The following is a 10,443-nucleotide window of genomic DNA, read 5'->3' as shown; positions in this document are numbered from 1 at the left end:
ATAGCTTTGGACATTGGTTTGAAACAAAAGAGCCATTGTAAGGCTAAGGAAAGAGACAATTGAATAAGGACGAGAATAGAGCTACTATAGGAAGTGTGAAAAAGCCTAATGGCATTGTAAAAGGCTATAAAAGACACATGTATAAGTTTTCGTAGCTTTTCATTTTGGAAAACTCAAGCTAGATCTTAACCCTCTCCTAATATGGATTATCTAATTAATTTATAATTGCTTCTTTTAATCTACATGGTAATGTAAGTAAGAACCAAAACTTCCACCTTAGGCCTTTCAATCATTGTATAGATTGTACTTGTTATTGTACTTTCTCGTCTCTTTTAGTAATTGTGAATATCAAGTGATGAAGTAAGTTCAACTCCTCCATATGTATGTGATATTCAGTTTAGAGTTTTCTTAGTTCGTTCATTAGTATTTGTGGTAGGCTTAGGGACTAGATTAACACCCAATACTAGTCGTCTTACCAACAATAGGGTAGACTTTGGCCCGACCCTATATACTTATGTTCTAGGTTAGTTAGGTAAGTCTAAAAAGAATGATGTAATGTAAGCCCACCAAACCCCCCCTATTGCAGCCACTAATGAGGAATCAATATTGTTTGAAATGGGGAAGGTGGAACTCTGTGATACTCTAACAAGGGTGACAAAAGAATTTTGTTTGGAAATTTAGCCCTTCTATTGGATCATTCAAATACTTTTGATGCCATGGAGGTTGACTTTTGATAGATTCAGTTAAAGGATTGGAAATTTATGGTATTTGTTGCGACAAGTAGGGGTTACCAACATAGCTTATGCCATCACCTTGTAGATTGTCGAGGACATGTTTCGCACTGATATCTAGGTAGTAGTTATACATTGATCCTCTCCACCTATGAGAAAGAGCTTTCTATCCCATGTAACTTGGATAATTTTATCCATAACATCAAGCTTGATGTAATCTTGAAGGAATTATATTTGCATTTTCCTTGTCACCTATTTAAGAAGTTACACATGCTTTTTATTGAGGAGAAGAAACATTGGGAAATTAGATTTTGTCCATACCACTATTAATTCCCCTATTGGGTCTCAAAGACTTGGACTATGCGTTAAAACTTGACAAGTGGTGGGACTTCAACGCACATCTCCAATTTCGTAAACTCCGACACTCTTCCATTGGACCGCACTCATGCTTAGGAGGATCTCAGCCATTGTGGAACCTATACTAAATTATTACACGTCCACACAATAAGGCTCCAAATATCATGTGAACTTGACCATCCAAAAGGGACTCCTTTGTTGAGATTCTCATGAAGCCTTCATGGAAATTGTGTGTTTATGAAACTGATGTGTATGTGTATGTGTGTGTGTGTGTGTGTGTGTGTGTGTGCATGTATATGTGCATGTGTCTGTGTCTATGTCTGTGCATGTATGTGTATGTGTATGTGTGTGTGTGTATTTCGTTTATAGTTTAATTTAGAATATAGTGGTGTACTTTCAGATTTAGTACAATATATTTTTATTGAACTTGTGGTATTTTATGAACATAAGGTTCTCCCCACGCCTTTTGATGTTAATTAATTAGCGCTTAGAGGTATAGATGAAGAACAAGTGTTCAGGTAGTGTGAACCTTAGACTTGACACCAAGCCTAGGGTGGGAAGAACGAGGTTGTAGGCTTGGTCTTGGTTGATAATGCTGAGTAGTAGCAACAACTGTTTGTAGGTCGATAGATAGTGGGCTTGTTGCCTATTCTCGCATTTGTGAGATCGAAAGGCATAACTATATATTGGGTGAAAAATGTGGTTTTCCATTCATCACCTGGAAGAATTCGAACTAGATTATAAGCACATTGAAGTTTGAGCTTTGTAAAGTATTTGGCTCCATTTGATGGCACTTTGAATTTGAGTTAGAAGCAATAGAGAAATTTGATATTTTGTTTTTTTGGGTTTCTTGGATAATTCGTTTTCTCTAGTTTTTGTTAAAGGTCCTTAATGACGTGTAGTATCAATTTCCATTGGAGTAGGGCCACCTATTCGGTTGGGTGTATGGACTTGCTGTTGTCTCCTTATTGGAAGCAACACCTTCGATTACTCCTATGGTAATCGGATCAAGGGATTGTGGTACGTGACGGAGGTCAGGGTGAGAGAGGGATTTCTCGGCAATCCGATTCGTACCCAAAACGATTGGTTAGCCGTAATTACCCGATTGTAATCCTAGAAGTTATTATTTAGAAATGCGCTTAAGACACAGACCAGAATTGACCCAAAACTAGATGTTTATTACATAATATGGAATAGTGATTACACAGCGCACGATCGATAATTACAACAGAAAGTGCAAGTAGATATTCTACGTTCCTGAGTACTCTATTCTAACTAGGCCTACTCTTCTCTCTTCTGTCCTCTCACTTTTACGTTTCTGCTTCCTGTTTTATAATTTGCTTTCCCGATGGTGTGCTTTAGTCTTTACTCGTTTTGGTTCCATGTTTCATGGCTGCATTCGATGAACCAACCGGATGGCACTCGATGAACCAACCGGATTCAGACAAGAAACCGAACCGACCAAAGGCGAAGAAGAAGAAGACTCCAGAACCGGATAAGACCCCAAATCGGATTCCGATTCGGAGCAAACGGAGGAACCGGTAGTCGGAAATCAAGGACGAAGATATCCTCTAAGAGAGAGAGAGCCCCTCGGAGATTTTCGGATGCAGAGCATGTGTTGTTAACCGATGAAGGGGAGCTGGAAAGCTTCGAAGAAGCAAAGAAAGACTCCCACAGCCGCAAGTGGTTGAGTGCCATGTAGGATGAGATGGATTCCCTGCATGAGAACCATACATATGAGTTGACGGAGCTGCCGAAAGGAAAGACAACACTCTAGAACAAGTGGGTGTACAAGTTGAAATCGGGAGATGTCGGAAATCCACCAAGGGACAAAGCCCATATCATGGTGAAGGGGTGGAAGAAAGGTGTGGATTTCGATGAGATCTTCGCCCCGGTTGTAAAGATGACATCCATCCGAACGATATTGAGTATAGCAGCAAGCATGGACCTCGAGGTCGAGCAACTAAACGTCAAGACGACGTTCCTTTATGGTGAACTCGAGGAAGAAATCCATATGCAACAACTAGAAGGATTTGTAAAGAAAGGGAAGGAGCACTTGGTATGCCGGCTGAAGAAGAGCTTATACGGATTGAAGCAAGCTCCCCGACAATGGTACCGGAAGTTCCACTTGTTATATATAATCAATGATCAACCCCAAGTTGTAAATCTATCCCCATATGTGCTCTTAGAGAGCACATTTTGTGATAGCGCCCCAAATGATGAGTGACCATTGTGCAACGTGAGCATATGGGTCGATCTGGTGTTAATCTAGGAAACCATAGATGCGTAGGACACAATGGATTTAGGAAAGAGCAAAACAGGTAATAGGATTGGCTAATCAAGTCAACTAGAATATTTTGTGGGCAAGTTACAATGTACTTAGTCTTGAAGTATGTGCCATTGACTTCAAGATAAGTACTATCTAGCACTAGCATGTATCTAGGGAGTTGGGTCATATTAAATGACAAGTCAGTTGGCAGAAAAGGAATATCTCCACTACTATCAACTAACATGCACATTTAATGTTACACTCAAACCAAACAAAGAATATAATCTACTCTCTTACACGGTGGTGTATTGATCATGAGTCCCCATTAATTTTGTAGTGAGCTGGTCTAGATCCCATCTAAGCTCTAAGTTTGTTCTTTAGTTGATACTCAAGTTGTCGACAACTCTTGGATTCTCGATAGTGGGGCATCCCGACATATGACTAGTAATCGTGACTAGTACAGCTCTTGGCCACCTCTACAAGAGCCCATCAATGTTGTGGTTGGGAACAATGCTCGATGTCAAGCCAAAGGAATTGGAACCGTCTCCCTCAAAGCAACGAACAATGGGACAAAGCATCTCTCTCAAGTGTTGTAGGTGCCAGATCTCAAGAAGAATCTATTGTCCATTTTTGCATTGACTGACAAGGGTCTTGATGTTCGATTCAAGAAGTCGGGTGCAGAAATAACAGATTCTGTTGGCAAGGTTGTAGGAATAGGGGTAAGGCGCAACAATCTCTATTAGCTGAGCGCGTTTACAATTTCTACTGACCACAACACAAGTACTAACACAAAGCAATGGCATGAGAGATTTGGGCATCTCAATGTTGCTGTGTTGAAGGAGATGAAGAAGTCGAATATGGTAGTTGGGTTGCCAACCATACTTGACTTAAGTCATGTTTGTGATGCTTGTATGATGGGTAAGCATCAAAGATTAGCCATTCCAAAAGAGAGTCAAAATCGAACAAACACTCCTCTACAACTAATACACATCGACCTCTCTGGAAAAATGGTGACTCCTGCAATGGGTGGATCTCTCTACTATATGCTAATAGTCGATGACTTCAGTAGAAAGATGTGGGTTTACTTCCTTCGTAAAGTTAGTGAAGGAGTTGCGCTCTGATCGAGGTGGAGAATTCTTATCAATAGAATTCTGTGAGTATTGCAAAGAGCATGGAATTAAGAGCCAACTTACAACTGTGTACACCCCACAACAAAATGGCGTTGTCGAACGTCTAAACCGAACAATTGTCGAGATGGCTTGGTGTATGTTGAAGGCACAAGCGCTACCCGACCCATTCTGGGCTGAAGTAGTGAATACAACAGTTTACATCCTCAATTGGAGCTACACGAAGGCACTTCAAGGGAAAACACCCCAATAAGCTTATTCAGGCAAGAAACCTTTAGTGCTGCACTTCAGAACCTTTGGGTGTACATGCTACACACATGTTCCAGATGTGAGCGGAAAGAAGTTGGACGCTAAAAGCAAGAAGTGTATCTTTCTCGGATATAGTGAAGAGTCAAAGGCCTATCGACTCTACGATCTAGAGGCAAGAAAGATATTGACAAGTCGTATGTGGTGTTCGATGAGGAACGACCACAACTAGCCGAGAGTAACGATTCTCAAGTTATCTCATCAACCGAAGAGGTATTCCCCCCAATCCCGACCCACTGTCCAGAAAAGGAAGCTGAACCATTGATGGTAATGGCTCGCTAGTTCAGTCTATGCTAGTGCCACATGTAAAGAAAATACCTAAGTGGGCTCAACAATTCTTCAATGACCGTACTCCTAAAGTTGAGTTTCCTGAAACATCAACTGATGGATTACGAAGATCAAGAAGAATACAGGAGCAAGGGAGAACCTCTCACAACATTGTCAACATTGCTCTGATGGTGGACATCCGAATAGGCTCAGTGAGTGAGCCGACCTCGGTGGAGGAAGCCATGGCCAACCCAAAGTGGAAAGAGGTGATGATATCAGAATACGATAGCATCATGAAAAATGACATGTGGGAGTTGGTAGAGAGGCCAACAAAGAGGAAGGTGATAGGCACCAAGTGGGTGTGGAAAGTAAAGTATAAAGTTGATGGTTTTTTGGAGAAATTTAAGGCTAGGCTAGTAGCGCAAGGATAATCCCAAATTGAAGGGTTCGATGTACAAGAAACATTTGCCCCGACAACTCGCATGACAACAATTCGAATGGTCATAGCATTGGCTGCTTCAAGAGGATGGCGATTTATCAAATGGATGTCAAATCAACATTTTTGAATGGGCATCTCAAGGAGGAGGTATACGTGACACAACCACCGGGGTTTGAGATGCCGAATTCAGAAAACAAAGTCTTCAAGCTGAAGAAGGTGTTGTATGGTCTAAAGCAAGTACCGAGAGCTTGGAACAAGAGGATGGACAACTTCTTACAATCAATCGACTTTAAGCAATGTGCTTCGTTCGGATGCAAGTATGTATGTCAAAATGAAGGACGGGAAACAAGTCATCATCATCATTTACGTGGATGATGTAGTACTTACCGGTGACCATGAAGAGTGTATTGGCCAAATACAAGAGTGTTTGAAAACTGAGTTTGAAATGACAGACTTGGGGATTTTACACTACTTCTTTGGAATTGAGGTTTGGCAAACCTCGGTTGGCATCTTCATGTCACAAAGGAAGTACGCAATAGAGATCTTGAAGACCTTGGTATGATGGACAACAAGTCGAAGTCGACTCCAATGGAGTCAAACTGCAAGCTATCCCAAGAAGACTCGTCACCAATGGTTGACATAAGGAAGCATAGACAACGAATAAGAAGTCTAATTTTCCTATGCAACACTAGGCCGGATATTTGTTTTGCAGTCGGTGTGGTGAGTCGATTCAACAACAAGCCGAAGGAGACTCATTGGAAAGCTGCACTATGTGTATTAAAGTACATTGTGGGTACTTTAAATTACAGAATCTTTTATAAACCAACAATTGACGAACTTAGTGGATATTGCGACTCTGATTGGGCTAGAGATAGTAATTCCAGAAAATCAGTTTCTGGATATTGTTTTTCCATAGGCTTTGGAGTTATTTCATGGAGTAGTAAAAAACAACCAGTAGTGGCACTATCTTCAACGGAGGCAGAATACAAAGCAGCATGCATAGCGGCATGCGAGGTAGTTTGGCTAAGAAGAATCCTTATGGATGTGGCGGTTCCAATAAGGACGACAACGATATTGAGGTGTAACAATCAAAGTTGCATGGCCATTGCCAAGAACCCCATATTTCATGCATGATGTGGAGCTTCAGTATCACTATGTGTGGGAGCTAATAAATGATGAGACTGTGGAGCTTGAGTACTGTCCAACATCAGAAAATGCTGTGGATATCTTCACAAAGGCGCTTCAAGCAGAACATCTACAACAACACTTTCGACGACTAAGAGTTGGCCCAATTCCAAGTGAACTCAATGGTTGACCATTGAGGGGGCGTGTTAGATATAATCAATGATCAGCCCTAAGTTGTAAATCTATCCCCATATGTGCTCTTAGAGTGCAGATTTTGTGATAGCGCCCCAAATGAGGAGCGACTATTGTGCAACTCGAGCATATGGGTCGATATGGTGTTAATCTAGGAAACCGTAGATGCGTAGGACACAATGGATTTAGGAAAGAGCGAAATAGGTAATAGGATTGTCTAATAAAGTCAACTAGAATATTTTGTGGGCAAGTTACAATGTACTTAGTCTTGAAGTATGTGCCATTGACTTCAAGATAAGTACTATCTAGCACTAGCCTATATCTAGGGAGTTGGGTCATATTAAATGACAAGTCAGTTGATAGAAAAGGAATATCTCCACTACTATCAATTGACATGCACATTTAATGTTACACTCAGACCAAACAAAGAATATAATCTACTCTCTTACAAAGTGGTGTATTGATAATGAGTCCCCACTAATTTTGTAGTGAGCTGGTTTAGATCCCATCTAAGCTCTAAGGTGTGCGAGCATGGGTGAACTACCATTGTGAGCTATTCTTATATGTAGTAGAAGTTTTGTTTTCATATATCCATCTCTATGGTTGTAACTCTATATACCTATCTAATCGATTCTCAATATTTCTTAGAGACTCCTTCATGACCGACCAAGGGTACCATAAGAGGCAAGCCGATCACTGCGTATTTGTGAAGAACTTCGATGGAGAAGACTTCCAAATACTCTTTCTATATGTGGACGACATGGTGATCATCAGACAAGACCAAATCAAGATCCGAATGCTGAAGAAGGCCTTGAACCAGGCCTTCTCAATGAAAGATTTGGGTCTAGTAAGACAGATTTTGGGGATGCCCGTCATTTGGGACCGGTCGAAGAAGCTGTTGTGGCTGTCACAGGAGAAGTATGTGACAAAGGTGCTTTAGAGGTTCAACATGGCAGACGCAAAGCCAATTGGGTCAACAGTATCGGTGAGCTGCAAGCTGTCTGGAAAAGAGCCTAAGGACGAAGGTAGAAAAGTCAGATATGATGAAGATACCATATGCCTCTGTTGTCGGAAGCTTGATGTACGCAATGGTGTAAGAGTAATAAGCCGATTCATGAGCAATTCGGGAAGAGCGCATTGGAATGCGGTCAAGTGGATACTCTGGTATTTAAAAGGCACCTCGAGTATGTGCCTGCAATTCGGCTCTCGGAAAAACCCCTATTGGACGGATTTACGTATTCAGATATGTCAGTTGATGTGGATACTAGCTTGTCTACATCCGGATATGTCATGACTTACACATGGGGAGCCGTATCATGGCAGTCGAGGCTGTAGAGGTCCATTGCATTGTAGACAACGGAAGCGGAGTACATGGCGGATGTGGAAGCCGACCGTATATTGCTTATGCTATAAGAGTAGTCAGTCGATTCATGAGCAATTCGGGAAGAGCGCATTGGAATGCGGTCAAGTGGATACTCTGGTATTTAAAAGGCACCTCGAGTATGTGCTTGCAATTCGGCTCTCGTAAAAACCCCTATTGGACGGATTTACGGATTCAGATATGTCGGCTGATGTGGATACCAGCTTGTCTACATCCGGATATGTCATGACTTACACAGGGGGAGCTGTATCATGGCAGTCGAGGCTGTAGAGGTCCATTGCATTGTAGACAACGGAAGCGGAGTACATGGCGGATGTGGAAGCTGAAAAGGAAATAATCTTGATGAGGACTTTATTGAAGAGCTAGGGATTTGGCAAGAGGAATTCTGACTCTACTGCGACAGTCAAAGTGCCATCCACCTTACTAAGAACACGACCTACCATTCCCGGACGAAACACATCCAACGTAGATACCATTGGATCTGAGAGAATGTAGAAGATCCACAACGAGGAGAATGGATCGGATATGCTGACTAAGGTGCTTTCAACCGACAAGTTGGATGTGTGCCGAAGATGAATCGGACTAACAAGAAATCCCATGCCGGAGTGAAGGGGGAGATTGTTGGGATTTCAGTCCTTCCGGATGGTATCTAGATGAGGATCATGAGGATCGGATAAGATGAACTGGATAAAGGAATTGAATCCGGAAGGGATTCGGATGAGACCCGGAAACCGGATCGAGTGAATCCGGATGGATCCGGTGCGAACCGGATCCAAGGATACATTTGTAAATATGTTTCATGATGAGCCTATTGAGGCTATAATTGTAAATATCCCAAAAATTTATATAAGTATAAATATGACTTAGGGCAACCACTTTGTGAGTGTAACAGTTGTGTCGTTGTTAGTTGTATCATCGTTGTACACAGAGAGTGGTGAGAGAGAGAGAGAAAGAGACATATACAGAACTAATTTCTGTTGTAACCGTCGGTTGATGAAGATATAGAGGTCAAGGTCGTTGCCTCTGAGTCTCCTGTTGTACCTCCTTCCTCACATAATGATAGCTGGAGTCTGTGGGCTCCCGTGGTTTTTTCCCATTTAGGGTTTTCCACGTTAACATTTTGTGTCATTTTATCTTCAACTTGTTCTCTTCCATTCGTTGTTCAAGACTCAGTTGCAGCCGAGCGTTATTTCCTCTCACGTTTCTCTTTTAGCTTCTTCTGCCTTCCGCTGCAGTTTGACTTTGATGATCTCGCACGGCGTGTTGAGGGTGGCGATCCTTGCCTTTGTCTTGTCCGTTAATTGGTCGAACCGGCGGAGGAGACGATCCGTGCTGTCGGCTGATTCCTTCAAATACTTCTCTTGTTGCCTTTCGAGTTCCAACGCTGAGTTCATTTGATGTTTGTGAAGGGAATCTGCTAGTTGGCATCACTCTTGCTCTGTTTGGTCCAATTTTTGTAGGAACTGACTAGAGCACACTTGTAATTCCATGTTTAGTGATGCTATTTGTGTGACTGCTATATCTTGTGTAGTCCTGAGGGCAGCTGCGGCGTTGTTTTCTGTCTCCTAGAGCTTGGTTGTCTAGTCGTGGAGCAGTTTTTGTAGCTTGGCTTCCCTTTTTTGTTGCTTTCTCCTTTATTTCGGTTGCCTCGGCATTGGCTGTGTCGTAACGTTCCTTAGCTTTGTCCACGATGGTTGTTTGAATGATAAGTTCTTCCTTATCGGCGGATAACATCTTTGAACGAAGCCGTGTTGTGATCGCCCTCGGTTTGGGTTGTTCCATTGTGCATCGTGCAGGGCTATAATCGTCATTGTTGAATCGTACTTGCATTCCATGTTCGACAATCTGACCTACAGAGATCAGGTTCTTCGTGATTGTTGGGCTATAATTCGATCGCCTTTTTCGATAAAACAATCGTCATTGTTGAATTGTACTTGCATTCCATGTTCAACAATTTGACCTACAGAGATCAGGTTCTTTGTGATTGTTGGGCTATAATTCGATCGCCTTTTTCGATAAAACAATCGTCATTGTTGAATCGTACTTGCATTCCATGTTCGACAATCTGACCTACAGAGATCAGGTTCTTCGTGATTGTTGGGACATGCAAGACGTTCTTGAGGTAAGTTTGGTCCCCATCATTTTTGAATGGTACATTCCCGATATGATGTATTGAATGAGTTGTGTCATCGCCAATCTCAACATATCCGGGCTGATCGGGTTTACGCAGTTCCCGAAACCAATCTTCA

This window comes from Azolla caroliniana, unplaced genomic scaffold, assembly GCF_043228905.1.
Source record: "Azolla caroliniana isolate FFs.n. ecotype wild unplaced genomic scaffold, voAzoCaro1.0.p SCAF_12, whole genome shotgun sequence".
Taxonomy (NCBI): Eukaryota; Viridiplantae; Streptophyta; class Polypodiopsida; order Salviniales; family Salviniaceae; genus Azolla; species Azolla caroliniana.
Note: the sequence above shows the minus strand (reverse complement) of the source record.